The 22,069-nt window shown below is 43.7% G+C and overlaps 1 long non-coding RNA gene across 1 annotated transcript; it reads right to left on the bottom strand.

Annotated features, from left to right (window-relative positions):
- Nucleotides 1–7,677: 7,677 nt before the first annotated feature.
- LOC125121040 (uncharacterized) lies at nt 7,678–10,356 on the bottom strand. The gene is made up of 3 exons (XR_007133381.1): nt 9,525–10,356; nt 9,176–9,370; nt 7,678–7,822 (listed from the first exon to the last, which is right to left on the bottom strand). It is a non-coding gene; the product is annotated as an uncharacterized LOC125121040 (long non-coding RNA).
- Nucleotides 10,357–22,069: the final 11,713 nt, after the last annotated feature.

Genomic DNA, 22,069 nt, shown 5'->3' with positions numbered 1-22,069 from the left:
TCCTGGCCAAAAAATAAAAATAAAAATAATTTTAAAATCAATAACAATAATCAAGCTTTAGGTATGCTCCGAGGTCTGAGGAGGCTCCTAAAACCTGCCCATTGTGTCACCCGACTGGCGGACTGCGTGACCCGGCACCCGGACACGGGAGTGCGTCCCCCAGGCACCCTCCGACGCGCGCGCTGCAATTGACCAGTGTATACACCGGTCATCCGAGCCGCGAAATCTGCTAGGAGAAAGCTGCCCTTAGGAAGTTCTGAGGCTTGTGACCTCAGGGGCATCCGGGAAAGAATTTCTCTGGAAACTTGTCCCGGAGACCCGCAGACCTCGAGACAAAATTAAGAACTCAACCTATGTCAAGAGTCCTGTGGACCTGATTCAGGACTCCAAATTCTTTCCTTCTCATCTCGTCCAAAGGAACACAACATTTCTTATTCCCTCACCCCCCCTTTGAAGGGGGAGCGACTTTTGAGGAAGAAGCTCGAGCACAAGAGGAAAGGCGCCTAATTGAGAAGCTATCTCCGCACGGCGTCAGGTCCCTGCTCATCTTCCAACGGAAGCTTCGCTGCAGGCTTTTTTTTTTTTTTTTTTAATTACGCAATTTTAGGCTCATGTAATCCAATCGAGAGCCGATAGTTGCACACACGCTGAGCTCCGTAGAATTCACCGTGGAAACTGCTTCTTCAACAGTGACCCCGGGGGGAGAGCCTGTCCCGAGCGAAATCCCAACTTTAGCCGCATCTTACCTGGACCCCCCGGCCTCCTACGCCGTCTCCGGTGGACAGTCCACTCTCAACAGCGTCCACCGCAGGCCGGCTGAGAGCCGCAAGCCCGGAGCCACTCCCGATCCTAGGCCACCCCCCTACCCCCCCGCCACAATCCCAAAGCCTTTTAAAACTTTGGGCGAAGATTTTCTGTGACTGGAGAGTAAAAACGCTCCTTCCCTGGTTCAACTAACGCAGCCATCCTTGCTCCCCTTCACATTTCATAAATTCGGCAACTACAACAATCCAAAAATAAACTGTATCCGACTCTGGGTTTCATTTACCCTTACAAGTTGGTGACACGGAACTCTATCCTTCAAACAAACCTTACGAATCAATCCTATCGTCCCTCTTTCCAAACCGTTTTAAAATACCGACTAATGAATGCAGGAGAGTTACCTATCAGCACTGCCGGGATTTCAGATTAAGCAGGGATCCAAAGAGCAAAACCCCAAATCACCACACTTCTTACTAACACTGGGCGTGAGTGTCTTCACTAAAATCCTAGCCCAAATATTTTTTGCCACTGTAGTCTTGATTCTTGGAAAATCTATTTCCTAAAATCGCAAACGTAACGTTTTAAAGACCTTTCAACGTCGCCCTCAGCATGGCAATCAAAACCCGCACACCTGCGCAGTTCAGCCAGCTCCTGAAGACGTCGTGCAGGAAACCCAGCTATTTTCCGAGTGTCATCTTCTCTGCTCGCCTAGATAAATCTAGAAAACGAGCAACTTCAATGAATGCAAGCTAATCTTTCCCAGGAGAAATGGCGAGGCAGCTACAATCAGTCTCTGATTACACAAACATACCTAGGGGCAGGTTGGAGTGTGAAGGAAGACTTGGGGGTGGGGGTTGCCTACCCAGAGGTGGATTAAACCAGTTCTCCTATTGTTATTGACTTCAGGAAAGCTAACTTTTGTTTCGCGGTGAATATTGGGGGTAAAAACCGTGAAGCTACAGTTAAGCCTCCCAGAATTCTTGGAAAGGACAAAACTATCCATCAGGACTCCGGTTCCTTTAAATTGTTCTTTAAAACTGAGTTGAGCATAAAGATTCCAGTGGAGAAAATATTCAAAGTCATTTGAAATATTGTAAAAGAAGGGCTGAGCTCTGACTCAATCTGATGTTTTCCAGAGACTCACAGGTTCCCCTCTCTCAAATGAGTAAATGTGGCGACCACAGACTCCTTGGGAGCATGTTGGGGCCCAAAGACTTCAGACTCCTTCTAATCATCACTATACTCCTCTGCTTTGGAGGAAGGAGCTAGCCCCTTTCTCAGCAAACAAACCAGAGAGAACTGAGGCCAAAGTCCTTCCCGGGCCGACCTGGAGACTTACACCTAAAAGGAAGTGCTCTTTCCAGCATTAAGTAGGTAGCGTCTGATGAAAGGGATTGTGCACAGTGGCCGGGAACCCCGAGTTCGGGACGTCGGATTCTCCATATCTATAGGGCGGGGGGTGGGAAGGAGGACCTAAACCTGAAAGAGGTGCAAAGCCCTCTTTACACTGTGTTTAGTCTGTAACAGCCTGAATGACAACTTTCATTGACAGAAAAGCGCTTCCCAGGCCCAGTCGGCGCGCGCGGCACGGCCCCGCTGGGATTGGGCGGCCGCGCGTCACGTGACTGGAGGACGTCCTGAAGCCCCGCCCTCACCCCCAGCGCGCGCTCCGCAGCAGCAGCAGCAGCAGCAGCAGCCAGGCCCCTAGCCCACTTTCACTTTCTACACTGGGATTTACACACGAGCGTTGGCGTGGGGTGGAGGGTTAAAAAGGATTTTGAGGTCACCCGTACAAAAAGTTGACATTCTGAAATAAAAATTGCACTGCTTGTGGGGGAGGGGCCGCTGACCCCCAAGTCTATTCCCAGGAAGGAGAGGGGCCAGGAACCGGTGTTTCCTGCCTTTCGAGGGTAAAACTGAGCTGACGGATACACGCAAAATTCTGCGAATTACTAGGACGCCCCGCGTCCCAATCAAAAGTAGAAAGTCAGAGCTTCGTCTTTTGAGTGCTGACTTGGTAACTTGGTTTTGATGAGGAAAGTCTTCCTTGTAGTTTATTAGGTTTGATTAAGTAAAGGACCACCAATGGTAGCTTGTTATGCAACCTAGGAAGCAGCACTGGTTTAAAAAACACACTGATGATGGCTGCCATCTCACTTCTAATCCGTGGGTGACTTGACTGGAATCAGTTTAGCAAAAGTGTTGGGAGAGAGCTCTGCACTGGCTAAGGAATGAGCTTGTGAGTCTGTAAAACCTAGGCCTGGCTGACTACCCAATGTGAGTGCTGGGACGCTTACCTCCTATTATCACTTATTGTCTATGACTACAGCTAGTTACCCTCTATTAGGTTAAAAATATTCTCCCCAGAGTCCCAAGTCATAAGTTCACCTTAAGAAAGAAAGTATTTCAGGAGTTCTCTTGCGGCATCTCACGTTGTCACGTTCTCACGTTGTCACTGCAGCGGTTTGGGTCACGCTGTGGCTCTCGTTCAGTCTCTGGCAAGAACTTCCACATGCCTGGCAGGGCAAAAAAAGATTTAAAAAAAAAGAAGAAGAAAAGAAAAAGGATTTCAGAATATTGAAAACAGTGACATTATCACTAACACACTGTGGAAACCATTCTGTGATCAACTAATATGGGTTTAGCCCATTCCTTTGTTCATATTTATGAAACAAAGTTATTATACCTAACAGGTATTTGTAAATGTCTGACCTGCTGTGTCCTGGGTGTAGCAGCAACGTGTGAAGCAGTCAAACCATCTCACATAGAGTGCTTTCCCAGTGCCCATCTGTAACTGGACAAAGTAAGTTGCAGCTAATAATTGAATCTGGAAAGAGGATAGATTTTTTTCCCTCTCTCTTTTAAGATGACTCCACCACTTGATAGCAAAGTGATATTTAGCAAGTTGCTCAACTAAGTCCTGTTTTGTTGTTTTATTGTCCGTTCCTGTCACAGGGCAAGGAGAAACCAAGTAAAGCCTTTTCTTTTTCTTTTTTTTAGGTAAACCTTGAACAATTGCCTGGCGTAAAGTAAATGCTCAATAAATTATTATTATTACTATTATTGAAGTGAAACAATTTCCACTTCCTCCTGCTTGTAATTTTAGGTGACAATATAGTGTTATCCCTTCTTCTATGCTTTATACTCATATAGAGGTTTGACCGGGGAGAAGGGAAAGCTCATAAAGCAATTTGTTTCAATCGTTTGCTGTGATAGTCACTTCCACTAACTAATTACATGTCATTTCGAAAGTATTTCCTCAAATTTGTTTTGAATATATAATATTGCCTTTGAATTTCTTTAACTTCCCCCTTACACTTTTACAAAATGAGAGGGTATGTTCTTTGTATTATACCAGTACTTATTCTACCACCAAACATGGTCACTTTTGAGAGGTAAGGGATTATCATTTTCTCTGGGCAGTTAGGTGAAAATCTCCTAACAAAAAGTCAAGTCTGGAGCAAAAGTCAATTAAATAATAACAGAAATCACATTCTCTTTGCTATCTGGGAGAAGAAAATCAGATATTTACATAGGTTTGGAAAATTATGAAACAGCTGTGTTTTAATTCCTGCTGTTTTTGGAAGTAAATGTGGATGTTTGAGAGGAAAGTTGTTTTTCTTTTAAAATTAATGTAATTTTCACTAAGGAGAAAGAATATCTGTCATCTAAACCTCTCTCCTGAGCTCCAAGTTTTCCACAAATGACACTGGGGCCACTAGGTACAGATATGTATGGAGTGACTCACCCCACACCCTGCTCCTTCCTTCTCCATAGTCTAGACCTCACCGAGTTCAACCTCCTAGTTGCCCAGGATACAAATGCAGAGTCTTTTTTGTTTTGTTTGTTTGTATAAGCAGTTAGCTTTTATGTATTTTTTCTTCATTTATTTATTTATTTAATTTGAAATGTTTAAATTATAGTCGATCTACAATGTTCTGTCAATTTCTGCTATAAAGCAAAGTGACCCAGTTATACATTTACATATATTCTTCTTTTTTCACATCATCATTTTTGAATCTACTCTTCTCTCTCCCTCTGCTTTAAGTCAGTTATCAAGTCCTACCTGATTTAACCTCCTAGTTATGGCTCAGGTCCCCTCCCTTCTTTTCTCGTTTCTACGGCTTTACATAGGACTTTCCTCTTATGCTGTAGCTCAGTTGCTGCTGTAGCCTCTTAACTCTAAGACTCTGCCATTATCATTTCCTTCAAATCCTTTCCCCGAGCAATTTATCTAAAAAGCAGATCTGAATGTGCCACTCACCTTTAATGGCTTCCCCTTACTTACCAGATAAAAATCTCAGCTCTTCACCACAGCACGTCTCTGCACACCACTCCAGCTTTACCTCTCTCCACTTCCTATCCTGACTTCACATTTCAGCCACACTTGATTCATTCATTTAACACTACTGTGTGCCAGCCTCTGACCTAGGCACTTAGCATACCTTGGGAAACAAAACTAAGATCTTTGCCCTCGTGGAGTTTCTGTGGAAGGAGGTGACAGTAGACAAACATGATATGCATGGGGGAGTGTGATTTTAGGCTGCTCAATTGGTTTTTTTTTTGAAAAGGTGACATTAGTGCAAAGACACGAAAGGAGGTGAGACAGTGAGCTACATAGATAAATAGAGGAAGAAAATCCAGGCAGGGGGGGAACAGCCAGTGGAAAGCCCTAAGGTGGGAGGGTGCTTAGCACAACCAGGAAGAGGAGCCAGCAAAGGAAGCAGTAGGGGCTAAGGTCAGAAAGAAGACAGGATGAGCATGTGTGATTTTGGACAGGTTCTTATCAGCTGTTGTAATAAGTTGGAGACTCACTTGGCATTTAGTGGGAAGCCAACTTCATGGGGTCACCTCCACAAGCCATAGTGTCTAGACGTTGTGTCTCTAATTATATGTTCCCTTTGGATTGTACCCCTCACTCCATTTGAGTTGCTCCTGTCATTCCTTTGGATTGTCTCTGGTATGTGTTTGCCTTGTGCCTTACAAGACTGAAATCATAAGGAAGGATTTTGGTTTATTCATCTTTGTATCTCCAGTGTTCATAGCAGATATGCACCAATGAATGGATGATAATGTTTTTTTTCTTTCTTTTTTTTTTTTTGTCTTTTTGCTATTTCTTTGGGCCGCTCCCGAGGCATATGGAGGTTCCCAGGCTAGGGGTTGAATCGGAGCTGTAGCCACCGGCCTACACCAGAGCCACAGCAACGCGGGATCCGAGCCACGTCTGCAACCTACACCACAGCTCAGGGCAATGCCGGATCGTTAACCCACTGAGCAAGGGCAGGGACCGAACCCGCAACCTCATGGTTCCTAGTCGGATTCATTAACCACTGCGCCACGACGGGAACTCCGTGTTTTTTTTCTTATTAAACCATTTTTTTATCGAAGCATATAGTTGATTTACAATGTTGTGTTAGTTTCAAGTGTACAGAATAGTGATTCAGTTATATATATGAACCATTCTTTTGCAGATTCTTTTCCATTATAGGTTATATTGAATATAGTTATGTATTGAATATAGTTATATTGAATGTAGTTCCCTGTGCTATACAGTAGGTCCTTGTTATTTCTACAATGTTTGTTTAAAGAGTGCCTGCATATGTCAGGTGTTTTCTGAATTCGTGTTTTATGAAGTTTTGAAACAGCCCTCTAAGGTGGGCTCTATTATATCTCTTCTACAGAAGAAATGAGGTTCAGACAGGTTAAGAAACTTCTCCAGAGTCACACAGCTGGTATATATCTGCGCTGGATTTTCAACTCAGGTGTCTGGCCACTTGCTACACAGAACTCTTTTTTTACTCATGAGGCTTCCTTACTAGATTGAATGAAAGACTTGGAGGGCATGTGTCTCTGGCTCTGTTTCTTGCCCTTGGCTTCCTTAGGCTTAAACATTTTTAAAAAAATCAATTATATTGTCTATTTATTAATTCATTAAATATTTAATGTGTTGGAATACAGTACTGAACAAAACAGATATACTCCCTTTCCTGGTGTTCAGCCAGTGCTCTGATGGAAGGGCAAAATGCTGCTGAGGGAACTCTAGTAGCAGCTCCTGACCCAGCCACCCCACCTGGTGAAAGCTGTAGGATGAGAGCATATTTACTGGAGGAAGATAATTCCAAGTGGAATGTACCATTGACCATAGAGGCAGAGAAATTCAGAAACTGGAGGTGTATGTCTAGCTGTGAGTGAAAGAAACCCCTACAGACTTGTATAAGGTACCAGGCATTATACAAAAATGTAAAGAACCTTGCTTTATTCATTTTTTTTTCAACTTTGGCTGATGTCAATGCCCTTTCCCCAAATTTGATTGCAATCTTTATGTATAAAATCTAAAGCATACACTTTTTAACCTTTGTTTTATAATTTTCTTTGATCACTTATTTGACCCATTCATGGGTGAAGAGGCAATGCGTGTTTTAGTAGTTAATAAATTCCAAGACGATGAAATCCGAAGGCTTATTCAAATCATTTTGTTCCACTGGAATTTGGTGGTATATTGCATCATTGGCTGGAGTTTGGTAACGTTACAGAATGCAAATTTTTAAAATGGAGGTCGGTGGGGCTGCAATTCAATATTTGCTCACTTTTAATTACTGTTCAGTGGAAGAAATAATCCAGAAACCATGAAAGGTGGTGTGACTGAGACAGGAAGAAGCCAGGCTGGAAAACCAGAGACCCACATTCAGAAAGTAGCATTTTAGTGCTTTCCAACTGGTGGAAAATTAATAGGTTGTGCTCAACAGATTTCCCCTGTTTTTTCAAGTGGGGGATATTGTATTTGCCATAATAACTCTAATATATGACTTGATTTTCAAAGTTAAAAATTTGAGGATGAAAATAGTTACTCAGACAACTTGAAACTGTGGTGGTGGCAACAGACCAGTTGTTTTTAATGAGAAAATGATGGGGAAGATCAAAGAAGCGTGGGGATCAGGATGTGGGAGTGAGTTCTCTTTATTGTAAACTGCTTTGGAGGGAGGTGAGAGATGGAGATTAGAGATGATGAAGACCTTTCCTTTTGACTTCTCTGATCTAGCCATGGATGATGAGAGTCCCTCTGGAAAAGCGTCAAAGGAAAGACATGGTTAAATGGGTAATAAAAGAAAAAGCAATGGCCCATAAATACTAAGTGTTTTAAGTTTAAATTTTTCCCTCCAAAAAAAGAAAGAAAGGAAGAAAGAAAAGAAAAGAAAAAACAAAGCTTAGCTATTGCAGTTATCATCTACAGCTTGTAAAACATAAGTTTCCCTAATGGAGCAGGTCCAGTAAGTCTTGGTTATAGAAAGAGGTAGGAATATTGTGAAAATCCAAAGACTTCTGGCAAATATATGCTTTGAGGCTTGAAAAAGTGCCCCAGAGGAGGAGAAAATATGCTGGAAAAAATAGCCATAAAATACTTTTTATGTTAAGAACAAAAAGACAGGAAATGTTCCCCCCCCCCCAAATATTGTTGCATTTTCTCCATCTGGTGAAATAAAATAAGACAGATATGTTATCCTCCACCGTTACACAAAAACACCACCAGCAGGCCAGTTAGTGGTGGAGAGCTGCTGTCCTTGGAGCAGTATATAAGGCATTCCTCACCCCCCCTCCCCCAGCACATGTGCTGCTTCTCAGGCCATCAAACGTCTTTTGGCTTATAACCTAGAAATGTCTTGCTTAACAGAATAACAACATTACAGAACTGTCATCATTACGTTTAAGGAAACCTTCCCTGTTTGCTAACTTCCTTCCAAAACATTGTTGCCCTAATTACATTTTTTGTTGGTGGTTTGGAAAGGGCAGGACAACCCAAGGGAATGATTCTATTTTAATTGCATCTTTCCTTTCCCAGGAGATCTGTATCCTTTCAAATCCACCAAAACTCACTTGATCATTTGATTAGCTGTTGTCCACTTGTTACTGAGGAAAAAACAAAAAACAAAAAACCGAAAAACCAAACCAAAACAACCACCCAAACAAGCTCTGTGGATATTTTGTTTGTGTTTTCCTCTCCAGAGATCATAAAGCCTATTAATGCTCTCGGTCAGGCGCTGGTTCTTTTTAACATTAATTTTATTTATTAATTTTTAATTGAAATATAACTGATTTACAATATCATGTTAGTTTCAGGTGTATAGCATAGGAGAGGTGTGTTTTCTGTGTGTGTGTATTAAACTTGTATCCCAGAGTGTTGTATGTTTTGAGCTAGGGTCCATAGCTTGGGTCGAATTTTGAAGAGATTGGTGACACCCACCCCCCCCAACCCCACCCTGGCCAAAATTGAACTACTGTGACAACATCCAGATTAAGTCCTCCATTGTCGCCAGATTGGGACCTTGCTAGGCCCGGTTTGCTAGAAGTTATTGAAAGGATGCCTTGTAAATTCGGTTTAATGAATTTCTACAATAACGTGTGCGATTCTCCATACCAGCCCTGAGGATTTCACCCGCGGGCCCGGAAACGGTCCTGAGGCTTGTGTTCTCCTCCCGGCAGGGCATTCCTGCCCCGGGGCAGACCCCGCTCCGCCGCGTCCTGGGCGCCCGGGTTGCTTCTGCCAGAACCGTCTGGGCTGCAGATCCAAGAGGGCCCTTCACGATCTTGGCTTCCTCTTTCCTTCAGAAATCTGAGGGAAGGCAGTGGGGGTGGGGGAAAGAATTTCTCTTTTTAAAAAACATAACGGCAGCCAGGGCACCTTTCGGTGCATCCAGGCCTGCAGGGCGGGCTCGGGGGCGCCGCGGTCCCGCAGCTTCCCAGTGCACCGTCCGCCTGGTCCTCACCCCGGCTCCGGCTCCGGCCCCGGCCCCTGCTGTCAAGGCTCCGGCACTGGCTCAGTGCGTCGGCTGCCAACCTATGGCAGCTGATCCGGGAAGGCACAATCGCGGCCGGCTCTGTCTGGCCCGCGTCTGCAGGTAGAAGGCGCTCGCTTAGGGCTGTATGTTCGCGGGCGGAAGGTGGGGGGCGGTGTCAGGGACCGCGCCCCCTTTTCAAGCTCCACGCAGAGCCACAGGGTCGCGGCTCCGCACTGGGTCAGGTGCGCGGCATCCCTGCCTTTCAGGCGGCTATTCTGCGAGCTCGCACCGGGCGTCGGCTCCGGAGTCCACTCTAGCTGCATTCATGCGTTCCCTGATCACCCATCTTGCACCAGCGAGGAGCCGGGGAAGCGCTTATAGAAAATAGGACGATACGTGGCGGTGAAGAGGACGTGAAATGATGGAGAGAGCCAGGAGTAACAGGAAGGACCGAATGAGCTGGTTTTCTGGGCTCCTTCCTCTCATTGAACCCAGCTTACTACTCATAAGGGGTTGTTAATATCCCCATTTTACAGACGGGAATGCCGACACCAGAGAGATTCAGTGGCTTGCCTGGGATTGTGGCATTTGTGCATCGGGGTGTTTAATGCCCAGTGGGGCACCCCAAACTCTTGCTTCCTCCCAGCTGCCTAGGGGAGAAGGATTATCTCTGCCCAGGAGAGTGGGCAGAGCTTCAACAGTGGAAGCACGGAATAAGACAAGCGCCACCAAGGCTGTGCTCTTCTTCCTCACTGAACAGCAGTCCCCACGAAGTGGGAAAAGTAGGGGCACTCCAGGGCCGTGTTCTCGCCTTCTTCCCCCCAACTGCCCTCCCTCTTTAAGTGAGCTCTTGCAGTTAACAGCGCCTACAGCCCGGCAATCCCCGCATTAAAAATACACATATTTCCAGCCTGAACTTCTTCCTTAAGCGCCAACCTCCAGTTTTGTTTATTCAACTTCCTTCTGCATATGTACCTCCACCCTAACGTCTACAAGATGGTCAAATGTAACTTGCTTGAAGCTTTGCCCCCAAATCTGCTCCCTCCACAGCATTCCCCTTTCCTCTGTAGCTGCAAGACTTTTTTTTCTAGAGGTGCTCAGGCCAAAACCTTGGTGCCATCCTTGACTCTTCTTTCCGTGGAGGAAATGGAGGCTATCAGAAATCCTTGTGTCTTTGTCTTCCGTGCAGCCTCAGAATGTGAACATTCCTTACCACAGTGAACTACCAGTTGAGCCCACACCCTCATCCTCTCACACCCTGGTTGTTTTGATACTCTCTCAATTGCTCTCCATGTTTCTACCTTGTCCCCTTGCAGGGTACTCTCAACAGCAGCCAGCCTGATCTGGATCCATGAGGGTCAGAAACCCGCAGTCACTCCCCACCTTGCTCAGAGTCACAGCCTGCGTTCTTCAGAGTCTACACCCCTGAGTGACCACCCCTCCTCTGACCACTTCTACTCCTTCCTCTTTGCCCCCCATCCCACCCCCCAGCCTGTTTGTCCTGCCTCAGGGTCTTAGCAATTGTTGTTCCCTCTACCTGGAGCACTTGTCCTCATAAAGGCATACATAGCTCGCTTCCTCCCTGAGTGACTTTCTCCCTGATCATCAATTTACCATTGGGACCCATCCCCTTCATTTCCTCTTTCCCTGCTTTATTTTTCTGCTGTGACTTAACTTCTTGGATACTTTTCCTCCCTCTTACTGCTCTGTCCTTCCAGAAGAATGTAAATCAATACATAGGGCAGGCATTCTTTTTTTTTTTTTTTAAGTTGTATCTCCAGTGCCTAGAACAACATCTATCACATGAAAGGCACTCAATACATATTTATGTATTTTGAATTATAAATGAACCCACAATAAAATGGGAGAAAGGGAGTGCTTAACCTTGGGCAAGTTTTTTACCTGCTCTAAAACTCAATTTTCTCATCTGTAAAATGATGGTAGATACTACCTCATAGAGTGATCTATGATAATAAATAAGTGCAACAAAACACTAAGCACATAAGAAGAGCATAGTAAGTGGTAAGGATTTTTACTGATATATAAGATTGATAGCGTGTGTTCAAGCATATATGCATATAAGTGTGCATATATGCCCTGTACTGTATCTAGTTTTTGGAAGTCATTTCTCTGTTTTTGGTGGTGTAAAGAAGAAAGTAGCATCAGCTGAAATTGTTTCTTTGTTGTTGACATTTCTGTGTACAATGTCTGTGAAGTGTGTGGTCACTGTTACTGCTAAGAGCTCTGGGGGGGAAGGGGAAGGCCACTTTTGCTTGATTTGTGTCAGCACCATCACCTACCATCCCTGTCTTCCATGGAAATGGGGAAGGGGAAGTTGGATTCCTTGCGAGAATGTGAGTTTTCCCCCTTGATGGTTCTATCAGGGAAATTCTTTTGAAGATGTACCAGGATGGGCTGCAAGGTATGGGGTGGGCTAGAGGTAGGGGCACTTGACTTATACACAGTGGGCTGGAACTGGTGCTAGAGTTAGACTTCCATTCAGCTACCCAGCCTGTTTGCTTAGGCAGAGGTCCCTGGGGCAGGCTCTTCTGGTGTGTGTTTGCCTGGGATGGGAGGGGTCCGGGAGTGGGAAGTGGGTGATAGGATTTATAAGGATATTTGGACAGTGATCTTCCCACCAGGTGGACCAGCTTCTCCCATGGCTCCCTCACTGCCCTCACTTTGCTTAACCGTCCACCCTGTTTAAAGATGCATCTGCACTCCACTGCCTGTTCTAGGAGATACACTATATGTTTGCTGTGTAACACCCTCCCCCCCAACTTCAGCCATGTAAGCTCCAAGGGCACAGCAACTTTTGTCTGCTACATTCTCTGCTTTCTTTCTAGTGCCCAGGGGAGGGCTGGCAGGAAGTGTCAGTCAATTCCTATTGGTTGAATGAGTCCTTATACCCGAGCTTGTCCAATTCTGCCAAGCAGCCCCTGACATGAATAGAACAATCCTTGTGCCACAACTCCTTATCTTATGCTGTTCTCACAACAGCCCTCTGAGGTTGCTGTTATTATAATTCCCATTGTATAGACAGAGAAGCTGAAGACCAAGGAGGGTCAGTAACTTGCTCAGGGTCACTAAGCCGTTGCAAAAAGGTGGCGCTAAGGCCAGAATCCACCCAATCCGGGTCCAGGCTCAGAGTCCCAAACTTCTTGGGGAAGAAGGCAAAGAGGGCCGATCGCAAGTCTCAGGCACAATAGGTCTAGAATCTGAAATGTCACAAGATTGAGAGGAGGCCATTAAAACATCCCCTCGGCGCTTCCGAGGCCGCCCGGTGTGTCCTGGGTCCTGGTAGAGCTGCTCCCAGTCAGCGCGGGCCTGGCGTGCGCCCGTCGGGCTGCCCAGGAAATTCAGCAGAGAAGCCTCTTCTCAAAGTCTCTGCTGGGGCCCACAAACTCCATTTTCTGGGTAGGAATAAGCAGCGGCCGGTGAGACTTGGATGAACCACTCAAGGCCGGACAGACAGCGCCCGGCGCGGGCGCGGGTTTCCCCAGCCGGGGGAGCAGCCACCGTCTGATCCCCGCGGAAGACCCCGAGGGAGAAATCGTCTCGAGAAAGAAACCAAAAACTGGGAACTACTACTCGGGGAACTGAGAGCGCGCCTGCTTTTGACCGCTGGCGTGCAGGAGGAGCTCCTGCGCGGGTTTCCGCAGGGAGGAGAGGGGAGCGCGCCGGGCGGTCCGGGCGCTGTGCCGGGGCGGGGACGCGCCGACAGGGGCGCGCAGGGAAGCAGGGGCTGCCTTGCGCAGCGCTGTAACGCGCTGGTGCCAAGGTCCTGGTCCTCACTGTTTTTATGCTTAAGTAAGTAAGTAAACAAATAAATAAGAAATCAGAAAAACCACTATGGAAACGGAGTGGTTCACTCCGTGAACACATTTTTCTCAATTCCCGTAGAGATGGAACGAATGTCAACTCCAACCTCCCGTCCCGCCGAAATCAGGGTTCTTGCTTGGGCGCTACTCCCATACATCCTGGAACCTGTCTACCCCCCACGCCTTCGCTGCGCCACAGTTTTTACTTGAAAGGAGGTACGGGGGTGGCGGGGGTAGTAATCACGAATCCATTGAGAATGTCCCTGAATTCATAGGCTCTTTTGGTCATTTGGTCTTTATTATTATTATTTTTTGTCTTTTTGTTGTTGTTGTTGCTATTTCTTGGGCCGCTCCCGCGGCATATGGAGGTTCCCAGGCTAGGGGTTGAATCGGAGCTGTAGCCACCGGCCTACGCCAGAGCCAGAGCAACGCGGGATCCGAGCCGCGTCTGCAAACTACACCACAGCTCAGGGCAATGCTGGATCGTTAACCCACTGAGCAAGGGCAGGGACCGAACCTGCAACCTCATGGTTCCTAGTCGGATTCGTTAACCACTGCGCCACGACGGGAACTCCTGGTCTTTATTTTCAGTCAAGGAATACTCAAACCATAACTACTCATCCTGCGGGCTTCTGGGAAAATTTGGAGATTAAAATACCTGAAGATTCTGGTAATCCCTGTTCTAATGAGTCAATTAAAAAGCGTTCGTTTACCCACCACGCCCAGATAGAATCACACGAAAATCAATGAAGAAATATGCTCAACTTCTACAATTCTGTTTGGAAACTAAAAACCAAGTCCTTGTATTTCCAGCTGCAAATTAGGGTTCACATTAATTACCCTAAAATACAGCGATTTGCCTCATGTAGAAGTTAGTTTTTTGAATCAATGTTTGTGTCAGTTTTCTTCCCTAGGCATGTTGTAAACTGATATCATGGAACCATTAAAACAAACAAAACCCCCAGCTGATTTATGCTTGTTTTTCTTAGTTATTGAACCTTGGACTCTTGGCTTTTTTTTTTTTTTTTTTTTTTTAAGAAAGGGAGGGTTTATTTTAAAATGAATTTTAGAGTAAAAAGTAATTGAGACGTTAGGCAACCTCCTGGTAAAACCTAATCATGCAGCCAGAATAAAGACTAGAATTGAGTTTGGTTTCTTGCTCCATTACTCACTCACTTGATGTGGCCTCTGACAAGTCCCTTCACTGTCCTGGGCCTCAGGCTCTCTCTCCATCAGTCACAAGTGGATCATCTTTGACATCTCCCTGCTTCCTGTGGGTGTTACAAGGGTTAATGGGATATGTGGTGAGTGCTTTGATTCTGGGGTGAACGACCCTTGCACGTAAAACATGATTCCATCTCAGATTCATTGTTGATTCATTGGAATAAATTGGCCTTCCCTTTATTAACTCTTCCTCAGTTTTGAGTTATTTGATTTTAAAATTCTCTGTGGGGCATTCTGTAGCTTAATACTCAGCCTAACAACCACAGGCAAGTTAGGTGACTCTATTAAGGGAGATATTCACAGATATTGAATAATATTGAATAACTTATCTTTCTCGTTATGTCATTGAATGGTTTAATTAAAAAAATGTTTATTGAAAATGTACCCTTTGTAGGAACTGGAAGGGAGTACTTACAAAGAACTATCTTGTGTGCCTATTGCTCCCAGGCTCTGTGTTAAACACCTTATGTGCATTATTTCACTGGATCCACATAACAGAGCTCTGAAACATAGGAACCATAATTACCCTGGGTATACAGTGCAAGCTGAGGAGTTTGTGTTTAATTCAGTAAGTACTAGCTGAGCAGCATAGTTCTGTGAGGTCACTTACAACAGTAAGGGGCTACCTTTTTGCAGCCTTGGATGAACATATATGGTCACATTTTTTTTATAACTTTTTTTTTTTTCTTTCTGGGGCTGCACCCATGGCATATGGAGGTTCCCAGGCTAGGGTCGAATCAGCGCTGCAGCTGCCTGCCTACACTACAGCCACAGCAACTCGGGATCTGAGCCGAATCTGTGATCTACACCACAGCTCACGGCAATGCCGGATCCTTAACCCACTGAGCGAGGCCAGGGATCGAACCCGCATCCTCAGGGATACCAGTTGGGCTCGTTAACTGCTGAGACAATGGGAACTCCCTTTAGTCACATTTTTTTTTCTTTTATGAAGAAAAGGTTTTGAAACACTGCCTCAGCAGTTTGAAATTCACCTACCTATAGTGTTTAACATCCTTAGAACAGATCATCCTAGAGTTGAGAGGATGGATAGAGAAAATTTACTTACAGGCAAATTTACATGTAGGTAAAATATGATGACTCAGTTGGAATTGGTCAAACACTCAAAAGCACAGCCATCTGATCCCTCTCTTCATCAGTACCCCTCGTCCCGGAAAAAAAAGAAAAGAAAAAGACATGCACAGGAGTTCCCGTCGTGGCTCAGTGGTTAACGAATCCGACTAGGAACCATGAGGTTGCGGGTTCGATCCCTGGCCTTGTTCAGTGGGTTAATGATCCGGTGTTGCCGTGAGCTCTGGTGTGGGTCGCAGACGTGGCTTGGATCCCACATTGCTGTGGCTCTGGCATAGGCCAGCGGCTACAGCTCCGATTGGACCCCTAGCCTGGGAGCCTCCATATGTCTTGGGAGTGGCCAAAGAAATGGCAAAACGACAAAAAAAAAAAGAAAAAAAAAGAAAAAAGACATGCACATAAGCTTCATATGGTCATTACCTGGTTTTTAGAAATTATCAAAAATTGGTTTGCATTCCTAATAGGAAAGGGGTTGGACACTCTGATTTAGTGAGCGAAAAGAGAAATCTTGTGGATTAAATCTATTTTACACGGACTATTTTATCTGCTCCTTATTCACCTTTTTTATCCCCGGAAATCCGATCTACCAAATAACAACAATATTGGACAGGAGGAAAAGAAGCACATCAAGCCAGAATATACAGGTTTTTGTATACTGCCTGCAAACAGTTGGGTCAGCTGCAATAGATTGCTCAGAAAGCTCATTATTTACACCAGAGTGTTGTGATTATACATTTGCTGCGTGCCGACAATGTGCTAAGTCATCAGTGTGATTACAGCAAACACCTGTATGTTGGGTTGACAGTGTCCTAGTTTGCAGACTTAGACCTACAACACTGACACGTATACATATACAACAGAAGCAGATCTATGTGTGGAGCGCAGTAAGTGTTGAATGACTTAGAGGTACAGGAATTAGTTGTGGTGCTTTCTATGCATGAAAGAATCGAAAGTGAGATAGGCAAGTCATTTATTCAGAGAAAGTAATCTTGGGAGAGTTAGAGGAAACTCCTGAATTGCTTACAGTTACTTAGTTGGGAAAGGGTTCTTGAGAAGGAAGCAGAGATGGGGATTTCAGAGTAACAGAGTCATGATAGGTTAGAATTGGAAAAGACTTTAGAAATCCAAATCCAACTCTCCATTTCACGAATAAAAAAACTGAGACCCAGAGCTGTGGAATGGCTAGTTAGCGGCAGAGCTGGACCCTGATGCTGATGCTCACCTGCTGATGCGCCAATGCTCTACTAGTCAAAGGGTTTTTCTTGCTGTTGGTTGTGTGTTTTGTTAAGTCTTGTTTTACTTTTTATTATGGAAAATTTCAAAAGTATGCAAAAATAGAACAGATAGTATGAACCTCTCTCTCTCTTGATATGTATGTATCTTAGCTTTATACCATTCTTATTTCATCTATTCTCTTGTTTTTATTTGTTTATTTTTTGGAGTATTTTAAAGCAAATCCCAGCATCCATAACATTTCACCAGTAAATATTTTGGTATGCAACTCTAAGTGATAAAGATTTTTAAAAAACATAACCACGGAGTTCCCATGGTGGCTCAGCAGAAATGAATCTCACTAGCATCCAGGTTTGATGCCTGGCCTGGCTCAGTGGGTTAAGGATCCAGCACTGCTGTGAACTGTGGTGTAGGATGCAGATGTGGCTTGAATCTGGTGTTGCTGTGGCTGTGGTGTAGGCTGGCAGCTGCAGCTCCAATTGGACCCCTAGCCTGGGAACCTCCACATGATGTGGGTATGTCCCTAAACAAACAAACAAACAAACAAAAAAACTTAACCATGTGTACCTAACAAAATTAACAAAAGACCTTAATATCATCTAATATCTGGCGATGTTTCGCATTTTTCTAGCTGTATCAATGACATCTTTTTTTATGGTTGGTTTGTTTGAATTGGCATCCAAATAAGGTCCACACATTGTAAATCATTGTTTATGACTCATAAGCCTCTTTTAGTCTATAAGTGTCCCTCTTCCTTTTTTGTGTAATGGTTTTATTAGTAAAACCAGGACATTTATTTTTGTAGTATGTGCCACATTCTGGGGATTTGGCAGATTGCTTCCTTTGTGGTGCTTACCTTATTCCTCTACCTGGGTTTCTAGCAGATAGGTGATTAGACCTGGAGCCCTGATTAGAGATATAAATTCAGTATATTTAGGGAGGGACACTTTATAGGGTGTTCACCCTGCCATTATTTCCTAAAGCACATAATGTCTGGTCATCCTGACTTCAGTGATTTCAGGGAGTGTTGGCGTTTTTTTTTTTTTTCTTTTTTCAGGGCTTCACCCTTGGCATATGGAAGTTCCTGGGCTATGGGTGGAATTGGAGCTGTAGCTGTGGTCTACATCACAACCACAGCAACACTGGATCTGAGCCACATCTGTGACTTTTGCTGCAGCTTGTGGAAATGCAGGATTCTTTTTCTTTTTTTTGGCCACCCTGAGGAATGTGGAGTTCCCTGGCCAGGGATCAGATCTGAGCAGCAGTTGCCACCTGAGCTGCAGCTGCGACAATGCCGGATCCTTAACCCACTGTGCCCAGCTGGGGATCCAATCAGTGTCTCACCGATCCCAAGATGCCACAGTGGGAACTCCAAAGGATTCTTAACCTATTGAGCAAGACCAGGATGGAACCCTTGTCTGTCTGCACAGAGACTACACCAGGTTTTTTTAACCTGCTAAGCTATGATGGAAACTCCCAGGGGATGTTGGCTTAATCTCCCTATCAGCCTTTCACCTAATGATGTTGGGATCCATTGATGATTGTTGCCTAGAAAATCTAACATTTCACTGGAGCTTTATGAATGGTGATTTTCTCACTCTCTCATTCATCTGTGTTTACTAACTGAAATATTTCTGTAAATAACTTTCTCTCATCTGTTCTTTGGTTCTCTTGAAGTTCCATGTGCAGGAGAGGCAGGATAAGTGCTTGATGCTTTCTCTTTACTTTTTAATTTTCAGAGAAGTAAGGATATAATAGAGACTGCAGAAGTGGCGTAATGAATTCCGGACAAGATGATTGGGGGGTATTTTTCAGAAGTAGAATCAGAGCCAGGACTGGAAAAATGTCTATGATTTTTGATAGGCAAAGAAGAGGGGAGGAGAGTCAGGACATCATGGTCTCGGAACTCCATGAGCAAAGAGGGGGATGTGGCAGATAAATGGTTGTGATTAGAGGGTAGAGTTCGTGAACTGCTTAGGAAAGGGCCTCTCTCCTTCAGTAGATTGTGACACTCTTGAAGGAAAAAAAATCTACGCCTTTACCTTGCAACTCTAGGGGCAAGAAAATTGCTTACCACAAGTTGAATACTTTCTCCATAGATATTTGACTAAATGAATGAATTAACTTGAACTTCCCTTTGAGGATCAGTTATATTATTTTTGCTGTCACAGTAGCTTGCTTTACCTTATTTTTATTATTTTATTTTATTTTTTGGCTTTTCTAGGACCGCTCCCGTGGCATATGGAGGTTCCCAGACTAGGGGTCCAATCAGAGCTGTAGCCACCGGCCTATGCCAGAGCCACAGCAATGTGGGATCTGAGCCACGTCTGCGAGCTACACCACAGCTAATGGCGATGCTGGATTCTTAACCCACTGAGCAAGGCCAGGGATCGAACCTGCAACCTCATTGTTCCTAGTCAGATTCGTTAACCACTGCGCCATGATGGGAACTCCTACCTTATTTTTAATATCTATCTATTTATCTATCTATCCATCTATCTATCTATCTTTGTATCTATTTGTCTGTGCCTGCAGCAAGCAGAACTTCCTGGATCAGGGCTGGAACCTGTGCCACAGCTGTAACCAGAGCCACAGCAGTGACAACGCTGGATATTTAACCCCCTTAGTCACAGGGTAATTCCACTGTTTTACCTTTTTTTTTTTTTTTTTGGTCTTTTTGCCTTTTCTAAGGCCGCTCCTGGAGCATATGTACGTTCCCAGGCTAGGGGTCTAACCGGACTGTGGCCACTGGCCTACGCCAGAGCCACAGCAAGGCCAGATCTGAGCCGCGTCTGCGACCTACACCATGTTTTACCTTCTTAATCAAAGAGCAAAAAGATATGCTATTTATCATTTGCTTTTAACAGAATGAAGGAAGAAAAGCAAATGATCATTTCTGTAGATACAGAAAAAGCATTTGACAAAAACCCAACACTCTTCAAGATAAAACACTTGGTAAACTAGAACTAGAAGGAAACTACCATGACATAATAAAGGTTATATGAGAAAATCCCACAGCTAACATATTCAATGGTAAAAGACTGAAAGCTTTTCCTCTAAAATCTGGAACAAGACAGGAATGTCCATTCTTGCCACTTTTATTCAACATAGTACTGGAAGTCCTAGTTAGAGAAATTAGGAAATAAAAAGAAATAAAAAGCATTCACAATGGAGAGGAGGAAGTGAAATTATCTCTCTTTGCAGACAACATAATCTTATGTGTAGAAAACCCTAAAAATTCCATGAGAAACCATTAGAACTAATAAATAAATTCAGCAAAGTTGCACTTTACAAAATCAACATACAAAAAATCAGCTTCACTTCTATACACTAACAATGAATAATCTGAAAAGGAAAGTTAAGAAAATAACTTCATTTATAATAGCATAAAAAAGAAAATAAATACCTAGGATTAAATAGAAGCAAATAGGTGAAAGATTTATATACTGAAAATTATACATCGTGGCTGAAAGAAATTAAAGAAGACACAAATCAGTGAGAAGATATCCTGTATTTATGGGTTGGAAGACAATATTGTAAAGATGTCAATACTACCTAAAGCAATCTTTAGATCAATGCAACCTGTCAAGATCCCAATGGTGTTTTTTGCATAAATAGAAAAACCCATCCTAAAATACACATGAATTTTTGAGGGGCCCTGAATAGCCAAAATCATATGAAAAAGAATGTCTCAACACTCTTGATTTCAACTTTTATTATAAAGCTACACTGATCAAAGCAGTGTAGTACTGGCATAAAGAAACATATAGACCAGTGGAGTACAATAAAAACCCAGTAATAAAACCTCACGTATATAGTCAGAAGATTTTTGGCAAGAATGCCAAGGCCATTCAATGAGATAAAGAACAGGCTTTCTAACAAGTGATGCTGAGAAAACTGGATATCTACATGCAAAAGAATGAAGTTGGGTAAGTTCCTGTCGTGGTGCAGTGGAAACAAATCTGACTAGGAACCACGAGGTTTTGAGTTTGATCCCTGGCCTTGCTCAGTGTGTTAAGGATCTGGCATTGCTGTGAGCCTCCTTGGATCTGATGTTGCTGTGGCTGTGGCGTAGGCCGGCAGCTGTAGCTCCAATTGGACCCCTAGCTTGGGAACCTCCATATGCCTTGGGTGCGGCTATAAAAAGCAAAAAACAAACAAACAAGCAAAGCAAAAAACCCATTTGCTATGCATTGACTTTATTTAAAATAAAAAAAGAATGAAGTTGGGTCTTTACCTTCTACAAGAACCATGTACAAAAATTAACTTGAAAAAGATCAAAGACCTAAATGTAAGGGTTAAAACTACAACATTCTTAGTAGAAAACATAGGAGAAAATCTTCATGACATTGAATTTATCAATGATATCTTGGATGTGACACTAAAATCCCAGGCAACAAGAGAAAAAAGAGATAAAGTTGACTACATCAAAATTAAAAACTGTGCATGAAAGGATACAATCAACAGGATGAAAAGGCAAGCCACAGAATGGGAGAAAATATTTGCAAATCATATTTCTGATAACAAGTTGATATCCAGAACATATAAAGCTCTCCTACAACTTAATGACAAAAAAAAAGAAATGATCCTTTTAAACATGGGCAGAAGATTTGAACAAACATTCCTCCGAAGGATATGTACAAGTAGCCAGCAAGCACATGGAATCATCAGTCAAATTCACATGTATCTGAATGGCTACTGTCAGGGAAAAAAAAAGGAAAAGAAAAATAAAAGAAAGAAAATAAAAAAGTAGAAAATGACAGTGTTTGTGAAGATACACAGAAATTGGAATCCTTTGCATTGTTTATGGGAATGTGAAATGGTGCAGTCTCTACAGAAAACAGTATGGCACTTCCTCAAAAAACTAAAAATAGAATTAGTAGATGACCCAGCTCTTCTACTGGCAGGTATTTAACTCCCCACCCCAATTGAAAGCAGGGTACACCCAAGTTCATAACAGGATTAAGCACAATAGCCTAAAGGTGGAAGCAACTCAAGTGTCCATGGAAAAATGAATGAACAAAGAAAAGGTGTTACCTACATACAATAGAATATTATTCAGCCTTAAAAAGGAAGGAAATTCTGACACAAGCTACAGCATGGGTAAACTTGGAAGACATTATGTTAAGTGAAATAAGCCAGTTGAATCTTGCCCCTAAAAAAAAA

This window comes from Phacochoerus africanus, chromosome 2, assembly GCF_016906955.1.
Source record: "Phacochoerus africanus isolate WHEZ1 chromosome 2, ROS_Pafr_v1, whole genome shotgun sequence".
NCBI lineage: Eukaryota > Metazoa > Chordata > Mammalia > Artiodactyla > Suidae > Phacochoerus > Phacochoerus africanus.
This window is presented reverse-complemented; position numbering and strand designations above follow the sequence as displayed.